At 32.3% G+C, this 17,420-nt stretch overlaps 1 protein-coding gene across 1 annotated transcript in view; it reads right to left on the reverse strand.

Moving 5' to 3' along the window:
- The window catches only part of LOC149077140 (voltage-dependent calcium channel gamma-1 subunit), an 85,413-nt gene extending 70,946 nt beyond the window's left edge, over positions 1-14,467 (reverse strand). Inside the window, exon 1 of the mRNA XM_089244869.1 lies at positions 14,285-14,467. The gene's annotated coding sequence lies outside the window, so the exon portion shown is untranslated. The remainder of the gene's footprint in view (positions 1-14,284) is intronic.
- Positions 14,468-17,420: the final 2,953 nt, after the last annotated feature.

The following is a 17,420-nucleotide window of genomic DNA, read 5'->3' on the forward strand; positions in this document are numbered from 1 at the left end:
TCTTTTTTCAAAAAGTACAGTAGATTGTAAATTAGACGGTCTAATGTAGCGAAAGGATGGGTCCGATAACGGAAAATCGAATAGGCCGAAGTTCTACCGGGTGATTCAGAGAAGATAGGAAAAGACATGGTAGTACATACCAATACAAACAATTGTCATCAAAGAATGCATGGTCAAACGCGAACGTGCTAGCGCGTTTCGAAACGGCCGCTCCGTAAACGTTAAAACGACATTCCTGTTGAAATTTATCGGGAGAAAAAGAACGCCATACATCGAAATGTAACCTGGGGAAGAAGAAAAAACCGTATGTAAATCTACGTCACAGTGAATAAAAAGCGCGTACGATAGCCCTGTGAAGTTATGTGAAGTTATTCCAGCGTGTAACCGTTCTAACATTTGTGACGTACAGGATAATGGCACACTTTAGTGAAAGCTACTGAAAAAGCAGACATGCATTTCATTTACGGAGCTTAATCAGCTTCTCCAGATTACATTTGCATGCATGGTGTTCTTTTTCTCCCAAAAATTTCAACAGGAGTGCCGTTTTAACGTTTACGGAGCGACCGTTTCGAAACGCGCTTGCGTGTTTGCGCTACATGTTAGACCATTCATACTTCGATGAAAATTGTTTGCATTATTGGTGTGTACTATCACTTTAACCGAAACTCGCTTTTACTCATTTTTCCGACCTACAAGTACTGGCGAGCACTTGATAAATACTTGTTATGTACTGAACTGTGTACGTATTAAACATTTATTACAGAATAAACGGTCCAAGATTAAAAATATTGGACACATTTTAGGATAAATTCTACTGCCTAACTTGATTGTAGGAAACATAAAATTATCTACACTGTACAGTATGAACACAAAGTGTGTGCTTTTATAATAAACAAAACATTAACACAAAATGGAGGATTAGTTCTTAAGAAAATTAGTTAAATTTATTTCACTGTTCATTGATGAATGAATACGCAACTGTCAAAGACCTCAAAGGTAGGCCTAAAAGGAAAGAGTCAGAACCTAAGATGAAGGTTGAACTTCGTCAACCTCGTCAGCGACGCAATGTCCCTTCACTTACGCTCCAACTCACGCAAAAACCGGTCTTGAGGTGTGGCTTGCACAGCGCGGGAGATTTTAATGGTAGACTTCGCGCAGCCACACCCCGAAACTGGTTTTTGTGCAGCTTTGGAATCACAGAGAATTATTATGTATTGGTTTGTAACTAGGCCGGATAATATATATTCGAGAGTCTGCTGTACATCAAAATAAAATTACCACTAAAGCTTTACTTTTGAAAAAACATTGTTTGCTGAACCATTTTTTAGCACCATAACAGTGATATATTGAACGTATTGAGTAATACGGAATGAAAACTTGATGAAATATTAATATAAGCGAAAGAAATTTGTAAAAAAAATATCAATATTGAATTTGTTTTTTAAGGAACATTCTTTAAAGAGTTTGTTGAAGATTTTTTATTTTTCCCAACTGCAGAGTATTTTCCAAATGATAGCTCAGTCATTTTATAAGTTGCTTCGAAATTTACATAATACCTCGCAAAAAGGCTGTTCACAATACACCACTTCACAAAATAGTTTTTGCTTGAACCATCTTTAAACAATAGATTTTTGAAATACCTGAAAATCAAATTCAATCATGTTTATAAAAACTAATTCCCGATCTTAATCTTTTATCTATCGTATTATGAAAACTAGAATAAGAAGAAAATGATAATAAATATTATTAAAAATACATAAATATGGTCATAATAATAAGCAATCATGTTGTAAATTACTTGTTAGATCATTTTATTTGTGATTAAAGATGAAAAAATGAAATAAATACGGTTTCTCTCTCATACAAATTAGTCAGTACACAACAAATTATCTAACTTGGTACTCTAAAGCAGTGTTTCCCAACCTTTTTGATAACGCAGACCTTCCTTAGAAAAAGTTGGTGCATCGAGAACCCCCCTCCCCCTCCACCCCACTTCTCCACGGTCGATACCCATAAAATCCAAAATATATAGTTTTGGGTAATTTGCATTGTCTTAAAAAAATTGATGCAATAAATTCTAATGTCACAGCGGTGAATGTGTCATTCATGCAATGGCAGTGAATGAAAATGATACCGCGGACCACAGGTTGGGAAACATTACTCACTCTTAAATGCCGTCGGTAGATATTGAGTTAATATTATACAAAAATGTATTTCAAACAATGTTTTTTTCTTATTCCACCTCCAGCTAATAATTTTCTAAAAGTGATTTAACAATGATTTTAACAGCATTAAATTTTTAATTGCATCACTCAAATTTGAAATATAATGGTTTATTTTAAAATATAATTTTTTTCCCTAAAGTTTCTAAGAATCTTGATTAATTAATTCATTATAATACATCTTATTTGAAGTTTTTTCTGTGGAACGGAAAGTATTTTAATTTTTTTATTTAGGTTATTATCTAATCTTACTTGATATCTTTGATATATACAGTATTGAAATTGAAAAGTGATTTATATCTTATTAAATAACATGATTGCAATGGATTTTTATCAGAGTGTTGCGCTCATGTGAAGTAAAATACTGGGCACTTATAATGTCCATGATGACATGATGAGAACTACTTTAATAGCGAATATATTTTGTTCCTTAATTATGGCTCAAACCGCTTTTTATACACTTATAGGAAAGTTTTAATTTGAGATCTTCATGAATCCAACCTCTGTGATGAGAGTGATTTATGAAAGATGCTTAAAAAATGATTACAGAAATTCCTGTTGATTTATAATCTTAATCCTCCCAAAACATATGTTTTCCAGCTGCGGATAAATCATCTGTTTAATGAATTAATGCCAGCACTTAGTGATATTTATGATGAAATTCTCGTAGGAATCAAAGGATTTCGGGGATAACTTATCATCTAATATTAGTACAGACCTAAGCAAATTTATTAAAGCCGGAAAGTTAGTTAATGTCGCAAAATTAGATTGCTTTTAGAAATGTCAGAATGCAAAGTAATTGATTATTCCTGCTCTAAGCAATTTATTCTCATTTGATGTTTAATTTGCTCTCCCTCTATCCCATTTTCGTACATTAAACGCTGATAAATCATCCAAACAACATGACATTTCCAGTTCAACAAAGTGAAATATCTAATTTACCTAAGATTGGCGAAGATATTTCAAATATATGTCTGAAAAAAATTCGTTCATGTCTATATAAAAATGAAGTGAAATGTCATCTACATCAGACGTCAACAATGTTTGATGTGAACTTTTAAAATTTCCTATAACATACAAAAAACTTATTCTTAAAAAGCTTAAAAATGTGAACTTCCCGAGACAAGGAAAAAAATATTCACTGCAAATATTTGATTTTGCTACACATTTCACGAGGCTCATAAAAATTTCTGAGCTATTCGAGGGGAGAGGCTGCGAAATTCTTCTCGGAGAACGTCGTCGTAAAAGGCTCAGTAAACTTAAATTTATGGACGGGAAGTTTTAAGCAATTAAATCTCCGAGAAATGCGCTCGCACGAAAGTAATATGATATTAATACACGGGGAAAGTCAAATATTCATACGCGGATATATTGCTCCTTGTGGAACGCTTTCAGTATGTGCGTCCTACGTTTTATCTTTCGTACTATAAAGCTTATATTGTGTCTTAACATTGTATACTAACTCTGTATTTCTTTTGAAACAAGTTTTTTTAGTGGGTTTATGAATGTAAATTCCCTCCTGAAACATAAAACACACAGTCATATAACAATTCTGGGAAACGCTATGATGGAGGCTGTTCTTATTTTCCGGAAAGATTTGTTTTGGAATAATTTTTCACCTGTCTTTGGGACATGTGCGCCATTTTTCGGCAAGTGTTTGCAAAATAATTTATATCATATTCTACGTATTGTCCGGCATGTCGCATAACCAGGGGGGATAAATACCAGCTTTTTAATATTGGACTCCAGCCGATTATCGTCATACCGGGAAAATCTAGGTCTAACGAAGATCACAGAATACATTCAAAACAGACAAATAGATTTATATTAAGTGCTGCACAAATAAGCGTATCATAATGGAGTAATCGTTTTTAATTGCAGCAAAAGCGTTTTGCCGAGAATTTTTATGATGATGATGATGAAAATTCAGCATTCACTCATTGTGCTAATTTAATAACTGCCAAAATTATACGAAATAATGTACAGCCACCTTGGACATTTTGCCTGTTCTGGCCTTGTATTTGTATTATTCTATACTTAGATATTTCGCGTTTTTCATTATTCAGCGACTGAAGAAATATGGCACGTCGCTTTTGTATTATAGCATCATGTTTTTCATTCAATTCTTTAATTTATCACCGTGTTTATTTCAATTTTACACATGTGACCAAAAAATTCAGAAATTCTTTTCAGGCTATTTGTATTTCTATTTAACTCATGTAACATACGTGAGAAATAACATGCTTAATATCAGATATTTTTGATGATTGTGGCAAAAACAAGCATATAGTTTGAATTATCTGAACACCGTTATATTAAAAAGAGAGGATTCTAAAATGCAGGTACATTTAGCCTGCTGATACAAAGTTTACTCGTTTCTAAGATTCAATGTACAGGGTGTCCTGAAAGTGCTAGCATGACCTTTATCTCGTCAACTATCCGTCGTAGAGGTATGATTCCAGTTTAAAAAAATGCTTAACAGGCGTCAAAAAATTACTCTGTACCAGTTTTGAGAGTGAAAATACAGTGCGTAACGAAATAAAAATCTAAATTTTTATGCAGCCCTCACTGTGCTCTAACTTCCAATTAGAAAGATGTTGCCCTGTCTCCCCTGATACAAACAAAAAAATCCCATGTTTCTAAGGGCAATATTTACAGAGATGTTCGAATTCGAAAAACGGAGAAAATTTGGGAAAGAACGGCGTGTTAATTTCGGAAAAATCCGTTTTACTCGCATTTAACGTTGTTCATCGCTCTTAAAATCCGGAAGTGTCAATCTTTGACTGTAAATTGCTTGGATCGCTTAAAACGTCTGATGAGGACGGAAGTGCGTCTCTGAAGCCGTAATGGATTCATTGCTTTTTGTTTTTTCAATTTCAGTAAAGCGTACAAAGATTTCTGTAAAAAAATTATCACTGCCATCAAGCCCAAAGCAGATATTTTCAATTGACAGATGCATTTTCACTGTCATGGAAAATTGTCAAATTCGCATCTAACACACTGTCGAATTCAAAATAAAACTATCTACCAAAGATTGAAAAATACAGTTTCCATCATTCGATTCTATACTTTGATGGTGGAAATACAGAAATAACGATGGGTTCTTCACCGATAAAAATAATTAATGTGCAAACAAAAACAAACCAGCAGTAGAGAAGATTACAACTTACATATATTCAGAATAAAATATCAGATTCATAAGTTTCCCCCCGTGTTTCTTAAATATAGAAATATTCGCTTGCATTACAAAAAATAATCTATTAATAGCGTGTAGCGATCATTGAGAAAATACTTCCCACGCGTACATTCTTGAGTTTCAAGTGATCGTCATCGACGTCAAGTGCTTAAATCGAATCATTTTATTACAGAAACTTTTTGATAATCGATTGTAGAGAAATGATATTTTTTTTTTCAAGGAATACGCGCGGACGCAGAATTTTTCAAAAAAAAAATGATTGTAATTGCAAAGTGTTTTTGGAAAATAACATGCAATGCTCTAGTTTCAGAGAGAGAGAAACATGTCTTAACATTTGCTCCCATGAAAATTCTTCTATAATGGATCTCATTTTCCAGAGCGTGATTGTTTAATTCTCCCTGAAGCATTTCACTGGTGAACCCTTGAACCTCGAGAGACATACTTCCAATCAAGAAAATTATCCAAATAACGCGTATGGAACTCATACATGTCAGTTATATGTTGCATGGGATTGTATTATTATCAAATAATAACTTATACGCGCACACCCTTGGCCTCAAAAACTTAATTACAAACTTGTTGTCCTGTCACTCCTGAGGCCAACTAAAACACTTTTACGTCTCTAAGTGCGATATTTAAGGGATCTTCAACAACAAACGCTGAGTCTGCCGAGCTGTTTCGTAACATTTTTATAACATACACCCGGGATCGCAATAAAGTGCCACATATGGTCCATGGTGTGCCAGCGATTGGAAGCGACTGATCTGCAGGGTGATTACTTAATTCCCCTTGCCGCATTTTACTGGCGAAACGTTGATCCTAGAGGCATACTTCCAGATAGAAAAACTATCTAAATAACGCGTAGAATTCGTATACATGTCATTCATGTTGCAAGGGATTGTATTGTCAACAAAATAAAAAAAACAAAATAATCTTTATACTTGTACCCTGGCCTCAAAAACCCAATTGCAAAGATGTAGCTCCGTCTCTCCTGAGGCCAACAACAAAAAAAAAAGCCCCTACACGTTTCTACGTGTAATATTAGCTGATATATTTGAATTTAAAAATTCGGAGGAAAGTTGCGGGGAGAGCAGCATGAACAAACGGGCAACGCTTCCTTTCCCCTTATTTATGCTGTTCTCTCCTAACATTCTTGCACATTTTTTTGAATTCTAATATTTCTACGAATATTGCTCTTAGAAACGTGGAATTTTTATTTATTTTTTGGCATCAGCAGAGACCGGCTAACAACTCTGCAAATGGGTTCTTGAGTACAGGGTATCCGTATAAAGAGTTATTTTTGAATGACGTATATGCGTTCTACCCGTTATTTAGACACATTTTCTAGCTGGAAGTATGCCTCTAGGATCAACGGTTCACCAGTAATGTTAAATCATCCTGTTTAAAATATTAATTACACTAATTATTTTTCTTTTCAAACATTATCTGATGGCGACAGAAAGCAAAATTTAGAGTACTATGTGCCCCATAAATTGTTGGTATATTTGAATGCGGTTTGCAAAATAGTCATTCTCACGAAGGAGGGATTTTTACTTGGTACAGGAAAAAAAATAGTTTAAACTTTCGTGAATACAGGACGCTACTCGCCAGTTCAGCAGGAGTGATTGGAACCTGAATATTTCTTCAATCTGTTCTATGTCTGAAACATTCCTAAAGCGTCAACTACCGATTCGTGTGGTTGAGGTCACACAACTTCACCAACTGTGCTTTATCAAACAAATGCCCACAACACATTAAAAAACCGTATGTCATCGCCGGTAACAGAAAAATTCATAATCATCTGTTAATCGTACACCATACATTTTATAGAACTCTGATCTGCATGTTTCCATTGCTTTTCTTTCGTGCTGCGCCCTCTATCAACAAATATTACAATTATTTCTTTTTTCTGTACCAAAAGAAAAAATCCCCATGAGAATAACTTTTTCACAAACTGCATTCAAATCTAGAATTTTCTTCACTTTTTATGAATCTTTAAAACATTTACGTATTTATGGGCCACCCTGAATTGAATTTACACGTGTAACCCATTTTCTGTCTAGATGATCTTCAGGAATGTAGACAATATTTGACTGATCTTGGTAAAATTTTTGGACTACACTAAAAGTCGACGCTGCCGCCCTGGTGCACCGCAGCCCTTGCACCCTCACTTAAGCTGCTCTTGGGGAATATCCTCGACAATAGTGTTCGGGATATTTCCTTTCATATGGTTCCGAAAAAGGAAAATGATTTAAAATGGTTCCAAAGCTGGTTTTCAATAATGCAAAGACGTACTATATCCCTTTAAAATTTCATTGTAACTTCTTCAATGCCTTTTACCTTTTGCGGTCTTATGTCAAGGTGGATTCGACATGGGTCTGCATCAGGAAACAACGGTACTTCATCGTTAAAAAGGCCCCCCTCCGTGAATTCGGCTTCTTAGCAGAACTCATAATCTATATAGAAAAACCGCAAAGGGACAAATACTCATTGGCCTTCCTCATTGTGGAAAAGGTGCTATAGAGTACGAAATGTACCCAACGGAGTGTGGTTCAGAAAACCTCTGAACCACTAAGAGTTCAGCCAGGGGTCTTCAAAGCATGGCCCGCGAGCCACATTCAGACCTCGGAGGTTTTTCCTCCGAGAAGGAAAAACGATTAATTCGAGAATTAATGAAAGAAATAATTCTAAAATTAATGAAAGGAATAATTCTAAAATTAATGAAATAAATAATTCTAAAATTAATGAAAGAAATAATTCTAAAATTAATGAAAGAAATAATTCTAAAATTAATGAATGAAATAATTCTAAAATTAATGAAAGAAATAATTCCACAATGTGAATTGATGAAGGAATACTTCCAGAACTGATGGAAATTCATAATTAATGAAAAATAACTCCAGAATTAATGAAATTGATGAAAGAATAATTCCGTAATTGATTGAAGAATAATTTCGTAATTGATTGAAGAATAATTTCGTAATTGATTGAAGAATAATTTCGTAATTGATTGAAGAATAATTTCGTAATTGATTGAAGAATAATTTCGTAATTGATTGAAGAATAATTTCGTAATTGATTGAAGAATAATTTCGTAATTGATGAAAATTCAGAATTAATGCTAATTCAGAATTGATGAAGGAACTGATGAAAGTTCAAAACTTTCGAAAGAAATAATTTCACAATTATCGAAATAAATAATTTCAGCATTATCGAAATAAATGATTTGAGAAGGTTTCTAACAAAACATTTTTGGGAATTTTTGAAATAAATAATTTCCGAGTTTGTGAAAAAAAATAACCAGTAAAACAATGAGAGAAATAGTTTCGTAATTTGAGATAGAAAAATTATTTCACGGTCAATAAAAAAAAAGAATAATTGCATGATTTGAGAGAAATAATTTCAAGATATACATATTGAGGAGGAAGAAAATTCTGAATTATTGAAATAATCACACACACAATGATTTAACGTGATTTCAATTAACCCGGACCCCAATTGGCCCCTTCTATTAAGATGTCGCTATAAAATGCATGAGAACTCTAGCAAATGTATATTATTCTTGCAATTAAAAAGTAAGTATCTCAGTATGAGTTGGTGGCCCGCGGGATTTGTGGGAAATTTCAATTTGGCCCACTGTGTCTGAAAGGTTGAAGACCCCTGAGTTAAGCGTATAGATTAGCGGTTTTCAACCTTTCACAGACAATGCGGCGCAAATTAAAATTTAATTTTTCATCAAGCCAGCGGACCAACAAGTCATCTATATAATCACACTATGTACTCTTAGCTGGGGGGGGGGGGGGTTCAACGGGGACATATTTTTTCAGAATTAAATTTATTCTAATGCTATTTTTTCATTTTAAATGTGAACTTCATTAATTCTGAAATTATTTTTCATCAAACGTGAGTTTTTATTTGTTTCAAAAAAATATTCTTCTGAATAATTCTGTGAAAATATGTCTTCATATAATCCTAGAAATATTTTTCATTAATTATGAATTTTCATGAATTGCGAAGTACTTTTATTGCGATAATTCTGAAATTATTATATTATGCTGATATATTTTTGGAAGTTACTTGTTCAGCCAATCGTGGAGTACACACGTTTTTTCTGCAGCACTGCTAGTAATTACTTCGTCGGTGGGCCGCTATAAGTAAGATCTGAATATCACTGCTATGCTCCCAGAAGAATTCGCAGCTTACTACATGTGATTTTCAGATTAGCACACGCGCTAAGTTTGTTTATAAATTTATATAATAGATTTCTACAAATAAAATTGAACGGATAAACAGGGTTTACCACAAATTTGTAAATAGTTTAAGAATCTATAAAAATAAAAGGCCTCGATTAGTATATTTCAATGCGATTTGTAAAAAATGTATTTATTCTCAAGAATGAGAAATTCTTTAATTATGACATGAAGAAATTCAGTTCAAATTTCTGTTGATAGACAGCACTGCACAAAAGCTCACTCGAAATATGCAAATCAGAGTATGTACTATAAAATACAAGATGTGCGATCAACAGCTTAAATTTGAATGTTCCTGTTTCTGGCGCAAAAGAGGTTTTCATTGCGATGTTGACATTTGTGGATGAAGTACTATTTCCTTAATTGTGTTACTCTAGTCACAAATCACCGGCCGAAGCTTTACTAACGTTTCAGATACAGAATAGATTGAAGAAAGGTTCGGTCCTGTCACTCCTATCAGACTACTTCACCAAACACCAACTCTGGCCACATCGCTATATTGCAATTTGCTGCCATTAGTGAGATGGGTTGGAAGTGAAGGCGTTGTCTATCGGTGGATCTTACTGGTTTTTCCTAAGACTTCTATCGACGAAAACTTGAACTAAATATTTTTCTGTTCCAAAAAAAAAAAAAAATTCCTTCATGAGAATAAATTTTTCGCAAACTGCATTTGCATATGCCAATTCCTTCAATTGTTTATGAATTGTAGAATTATTTACTAACTTATGCCCCCTGCATGTAAATAGAATAATTTACAAATCCCTTGGCTCTATATTTTAACTATAATGCGTATATATAAATTGCATTTCTTTATTCCATACCAATCTAAGATATTAGGTGTATGAGAAATTCTCAGAAACTTTAATTCACAACAAATACCAACAGTATCAATATTATCAGTGATAATAATGAAAAATTCCGAAGAGAGAGAATTGAAGCTTATTCTCAGACCCAATAAAACATGAATTTCGAAACTATTCCGGAAGTATAAATTAATGTAAATAGATATTTCGAAATGTTTCCAATTTAAATCATTCGAAAGAAATTCCATATGTAATTCCCGAGTCACTTTATGATAAAAAAAAATCACTAAAAAAGTCATTTAAAGAACATTAGGAAATAAAAATGTTTCCTCTAAAATTTCTTAGAAATTTGTATCTTATTGGAAACATTTTCGCGTTTGTGTAATTCCAGGAACAGATGAGATACCTACATGTATATCTAAAGTTTAAATTCAATTCCCTGTTCATCATCTCATACGGTAAATGATTGAGTGTGGAGAAAATTATTTTCCGGTCTCGAAAAGCGAGATGAGTTTCCCCACGACCAGATGAGAAAGAGCGAGAGGATTAGATGCATGTTTCGGCATCTTGGGAAAGAAAATGAGCCATGCATCTTCATCTGATATTTGTGCTCTCATCCATCAAAAATTCCCACGATGAAGAGATGCACAACCAAAATGATTAGAAATAAGGCTTCCCTTCTCCTGTAGAATGGTACATGCTATCGTTCAATAAACCATCGAGGGAAAGTAGATACCAAATTCCAGTATAAAAAAAAAAAAAAGATACACGTTTTGATTATACCGTGTATCGGGTATAAAAAGATACCTCTCTCTCGGCGCAAACTGCTTGGGGATATTTTATTTCCTTCCGATATCATTTTTCCCCCATTATGTTTTCTTACTGTTGGTATAACTATCTCGCAAAATACGCCGGAAAAGTATCAATTATGTATGTATCAATCGCATAATATAAATGATAAAAGAATATACTAGATTACGTTGATGAAAGAAACTATAACGTCTTAGGTGAGCTTTGTAATAAAAATAATAAAATGCCTAGGGGGCATATATAGGGTGTCCTGTAAGTGCTGATGCGGCCTTTATCTCATCAACCGTCTGTTCTAGAGGTATGATTAAAATTTAGAAAATGCTCAAAAGGCGTTCGAAAATTACCCTGTACCAGTTTTTAGGATGAGAATGCGGTGTTTCATAAAATAAAAAAATTAAATTCTTATAAGGTCCCTTTGTTCTATAACTTCCAGTTAGAAAGTTGTTGCCCTGTCTATTTTCTGAGCATTAGTAACAAAAAAAATCACATTTTCTTAACTAAGATATTTACTGATATATTTTAATTTAAAAGTTGGAGAAAAGTTGAGAAATAATAGCAAAAACTAATGGACAACGTTCCTTTTTCCCTCATTTATGCTGCTCTTTCCCAACTTTTCTCTGTTTTTTGAATTCGAATAACCCAACGAATATCTCACTTAGAGACTTGGAATTTTTTGTTTGACAAGAAGCAGAGGAACAACTTTCTTATTGAAAGTTTGAGGATAAGGAGAAACCGTATGAAGGTTTAGATTTTTTTTTATTTTGTGAAACAATGCATTTTTCACTCTCAAAACTGGTACAAAGTAATTGTTTCAGCACATATTCAGCATTTTTAAAAATTGAAATCGCACCTCTACGATAAACGGTTGATGAGATAAAGGCCACATTAGCACTCTTACAGAACACCCTGTACGTCCCAGTAACAGCGAAAGGGTTGAAGTTGAATTGAGCATAGTATTTCAACTTCGTTAATATCCTTTTAGATCATTTTTTTTTTTCAAATCCCATCTTCTATAGATGATTTAGGAACCATAGTTTCTACTGATATATTTTTATTTTTGCCATCTGTTGTCAATATATAAAGACTTAAGTTTCGAATTTAGTTTTTGTTACAATGTTCATTGGTATACCAATTATTTGCTTCAAGTCTTTTAATAGCTGAGAAATCAAGATGATTTCTATGGATACAAAAAGTTTTACGTTTCGTTGGATAGCAGTAATTGTTAGAAACATAAGCACTGTTTCTGTTGTGGCATTTTAGTGGCGCCATCTGTCGTCGAATAGTTAAGAATTTAGTTTTGTTTTTAAAAATTTCCACAAATTACCATCATTTCATAAAGCATTCAACTGTTTGATTCAGTTTTTGATTCTTTTACAGTTAATAAATGAGCCGAGATTATTTTCGGAATATGTGACAAGTAAGGAATTTTTATGGCACCCATTATGAGTGATGGAAATGAGTTACGATTAAAATTGCTTTTAATTGCATTGGAAATATAACATTTTATTTTTGTTGATGGAGTAAAAGATAATTTTAGTCACACAGAAAAATATTCTGGGACACTTTTTTGAAATGCAAGCTGCTTTCGCATAATAGCTAAACTTATCACTCGATCGGCATATTCTCACCAACAGTTTAAACTGTAATCACAGGTGTAAGGATTGAAGATCAAAACGGATTGGTTAAATTGAGGATTTTATTCAATCTGTGTCGATCGCTGATCCTTTTAACTGCGATTGTAGTTTAAACTGTGTTGGGGTGAATACGGCCATTAGTCGAAAAGCATGAAGTCATCCAGGTGACAAAAAACCCGTGAAATCCACCAGAAATATTATAAAAACATTGGTTAAATGTTTATTTATTAACATAACTATTTAAAACTGGTATTCGAGATGCATATTAATCACTGTTCTTCTGTTGAAAAAAATTAAGGGTGATACTTAAGCCTTCCTGGGTTGGATACCGATGAATTGAATGGTTTTCGTACATTCTGATAGGTATAAATGCAGTACATATATTCTTATTGGATGGATTTCATAGTGATGAACACAAATAAACAGAAATATATTAAAATAGAAGCGAACCGAAGTGATAGAAATTTAATTCAGAAAGATTCAAAGGGATAGAAATTATAATTTTAAATTATTAGTCTATACAATATCTGTGATTTTAAAATAGGTATCTAATATTGATAAATCCTGAACAATTTATTTCAATATTTTCGGTATTAAAAATGAAGAGAAAAAAATTAAATAATTACGATGGGAAATCATGACTTCATATTTATATAAATAATATCTCTAGGCTTACGTTTTTCCCTTCCCCGCAATATGCAACCAGCCTTCTGTGGATGTAATTAAATGAATAAAATAATTTAATTATTTAGAGTGTGACTTATTTTTAGAATTGTCAGTAGGTAAAACATTTTAAGGACATGCTATTATATGAAGAAAACTGCAAATTATAGAAACATTATACAAATTCACTCAATCTTCGACGGAAAATATATTTTTGTCTCTAAAATTTCGCTTACAAGAATTTGGTGTTTCAAAGAGAGAGACATTAAGCAATTTTAAATAGAAAAATATTTTACGTGCCGAAATATATAAAATTCACACGCAATAATCCAAGATATGAATTCCACTTACACCTAAATACTAATTAAATATTTTTATGTATAACATTCAACTAAATACAGGAAAATGCTCTTGAGTATTTTTCCGTCTATTCTAGAAAAATTGTCATCAATAATCCAAAAAACTTTTATCAATAACTGCCTTTTTTTCAACGTACTAACAAATATGAAATAATGATTATTATTTGACGATTGGTTAGTAATATATGTATAAATTACAAATGTGTGAAAATCTTCAATTTTCACAAATTTTTACGCTTTCTTATTACTATCAACAATTTTATCAGATGTTTAAATAAAAAATTTGTTTCTCTTCTCTTTTTAGGATGAAGAAAAACTATAAAATCTGATAGCAAAGTCATACGAACCTAATCATTACACAAGTTGATCACTCTGTGATTACTAGTTATTCAACCAAGAGCGCGTAACTCAACTCCACATTCAGCATCAGGTGTTTTCATTAACGTTTTCTCTTCTCACTGTTTCAAACCTACCGCTTCTTATAGCACGAGTTCAAAATCTAAACAACAAAAGACGGTAAAAAGGTACACTCCGAGAAAGATAAAATAAAAATAGGTTCGAGTTATTTTGGCTGACTTCTCAGACTCAGACTCAGCCAAATATCACCAAAAACCCTGCCAAACGAATAGGAAAAACCGAACAGCCGCGGCTGAGTGAAAACCCACAGGTAGCTTCGGAATTATTTATACCTGGCGAGTTTTTGATGGATTTATCATCCGATATCATATAATATTCCGAATTTCTCGGTGGTAGCTACGGATATACTGTGAATAACGCATTTATTTTGTTTTTCGGAAAATATTTTCAGTATTTTTCTAGCATTTTCATACTTTTTTAATCGATTTTTCGAGGTCGAAATTTTATTAACATCGTCGATTTTTTGCAGTGACGTGCAGACCACGAGTAGAGTATTGAAACTGTATAAATAGCTGTTTAAAGTCATGAAGATGAAAAAAAAATTGGTATAAAGTCTTAAACAGATTTCTTTATCCAGAATTTAGTGTGTCCTTGCACCTTATATATAGTATATATTGGGAATTTAAGAAATTTACTTTTTTTCCTCTCTATCTTCATCATATTTTTTGTATTTGCATAATGATAGAAATAAATTTGATTAAGTTTGAAAGTGTCAAGTAAACAAAAATTTTACAGACAACCTGATTTTTCAAGTCCTCACTCTTAACCTTGAATGGTCCACTCCTATAAAAACGTATTTCAAAAAAAGTTTTCACAAAAATGTAGGTAAATTGGAGCTGTTAGGTTATATTTTCAATCGAAACATACATCTTACTGCAATTTAACTGGATAATATATTTTTTTTTTAAATAGGTAAAATATAAAGTTTTTCTTGATTTTATTGTTATTTATAAAGATAAAATATATTTTATCTGTAATATTTTTGTTGAATTTTATTTTATATCTATAAATCCTCTCAATATATATACATATATTCGGTGCGATTTTATAAATCTTGGAACTTGCGAAATTTCAGCAGTTCTGAAAAAATGACACCAACAAGGAATCAACTTTTTCCAACTAAAAACTTATTGTACTTATATAGACGTACTATTTTACCGAAATTACACTAAAATGTTTGCTTCTCAATGGTATAATTTTTTTTTTGACCATGTATTTGCCATGAATATTCAGATATCGACGGGCCAATAGAGGGTTAATCATGTGAAATACTCAATTATAATTTTCACAAACATATTTTTAAAATTTTTATTCCACTTGATGGTTCCTTGCGCTCAAACTGAACTCCGTAGAAAATTGGAGAAGGAAGGTTGTAGGCCTACTACATCGGAATTTTGAATTTACACCGCGTTTTTATAGATAACTCATATCATCCAGTTAGACTATAGTCATATTTCTGAATTGTAATTATTTCTTTTTATTACTATTACATGAATAATTTTTGAATTATTTTTTTCTTTTTAAAATTATGACTATTATGCAAAATAGCTATAGAATTGATTTTTTTTGGAAATGAGAGACTATAAGTTTATTGAAAACGCATGATTTTTTGTGATCAGTTCAAAACCATATCTATAATGTTGGAATTAGCTTTGCTCGCTGAGGTTTTCAGACTTCTTGCTACTCCCCCAAGCTTCAAAATCTGAATGCGTTTCCACGTGCTCGGTTTTTTTCAAAGCATTGTTACTGAACAGTTCTGAATATCCAGAAATCCTTTCAGTTTTTTTCTTAATAAGAAACTTCGCCGCATTACAGTTCTGGAACCTCTGACAAAGTTATTTATTTATTTATTTAAGTACCATGCTAAAGAAAACAATCCAATATCAGCAAGGTATGGCCTAAATATTGTAAATACAATAAAATCAAACAGAATAGAATGCAATACACAGATATAAAATACATAAAATAGAAACAAACATTAGTCACAATACCAAATAAGTAAAATGAAAACCTGTATAAAATCACCGGAGGAATTAAAAATGAAAATAAATAAATAAAAAACACGAAGATTAAAAATAAAATGAAAATAAATAAACATAGAAAAACTAAATATTTTAGCACAGTCAAATACAAGAAACCATCATTTAAAGAAAAAAAATCGCTGATCAATTGGAGAGAAGCTCTTTGATAATGCAGTTTGATAAAAGGTGAGACTTCTTGCATTCACGAAAATGATTTCGATTCATTGCAATAAATAGTACTTGAATAAATGTTAAATATCGATGAGCATTTACATAGCTATTTGGAAAAAAAACTGTTTAACATTCTTTAAAAATTGATTAAATGATTAATGGAACCGGCTGTTATCCTACATCACAAAAAGCATATTTCCACAATAATGTATATCTTGGACACCTCTGCACTTAAATCTTAGACATTGGGCACCCTCTGAGTTCTTATGTTAGACAGGTGCGGCTCATTGTCTGCTGATTATCTGTTCGAATTTTGAATACTTGATACACTCTGTATATGGAGTTAGTGTTGGGAGTGTAGGTTGCACCACCTTCTCAGGCAAATTTAAAAAAAAAAAGATTTGTTGAAACAACTTCATTGTTTACCTACAAAATATAGTGGTGTAACATTCAGATTATTTTTGTTCTCTCTGCATTTCAAACTTTTATTCAGTCCTCAATAGTGTTCTATATATATGAAGTACCACTTTAAACTTCCTGCAAGTGTGAAATTAAATTTTCACTTTGCATTATGAATGAACGAAAGTTAGTGGAATTGAACATTTTGAAAAGAGAAAAGAGGTTATTGCGATTAATTTAATCTACACAATTAATTACTACATTTAATTCCTTAATTGTAAGCTATTGTTATTTTTAAGAGATATTTTGCGCACTTTTTCGATAGGGTAATGCTTGTAAATATAGCTGGTTTTTTGTCATAATCTACTAGCCTTTTAATGAGATGCCGTAAAAAAAGTGAACGTAAAACATTTCTTCGCTTACGTCCCGCATTTTCCGAGACAGTCAAGGTTTATTGTGCTTTTATGGCCGTCCC

This window comes from Pholcus phalangioides, unplaced genomic scaffold (genome assembly GCF_987345545.1).
Source record: "Pholcus phalangioides strain wild (caught in Gottingen) unplaced genomic scaffold, Ppha-v1.0 ptg000015l_1, whole genome shotgun sequence".
Lineage (NCBI taxonomy): Eukaryota > Metazoa > Arthropoda > Arachnida > Araneae > Pholcidae > Pholcus > Pholcus phalangioides.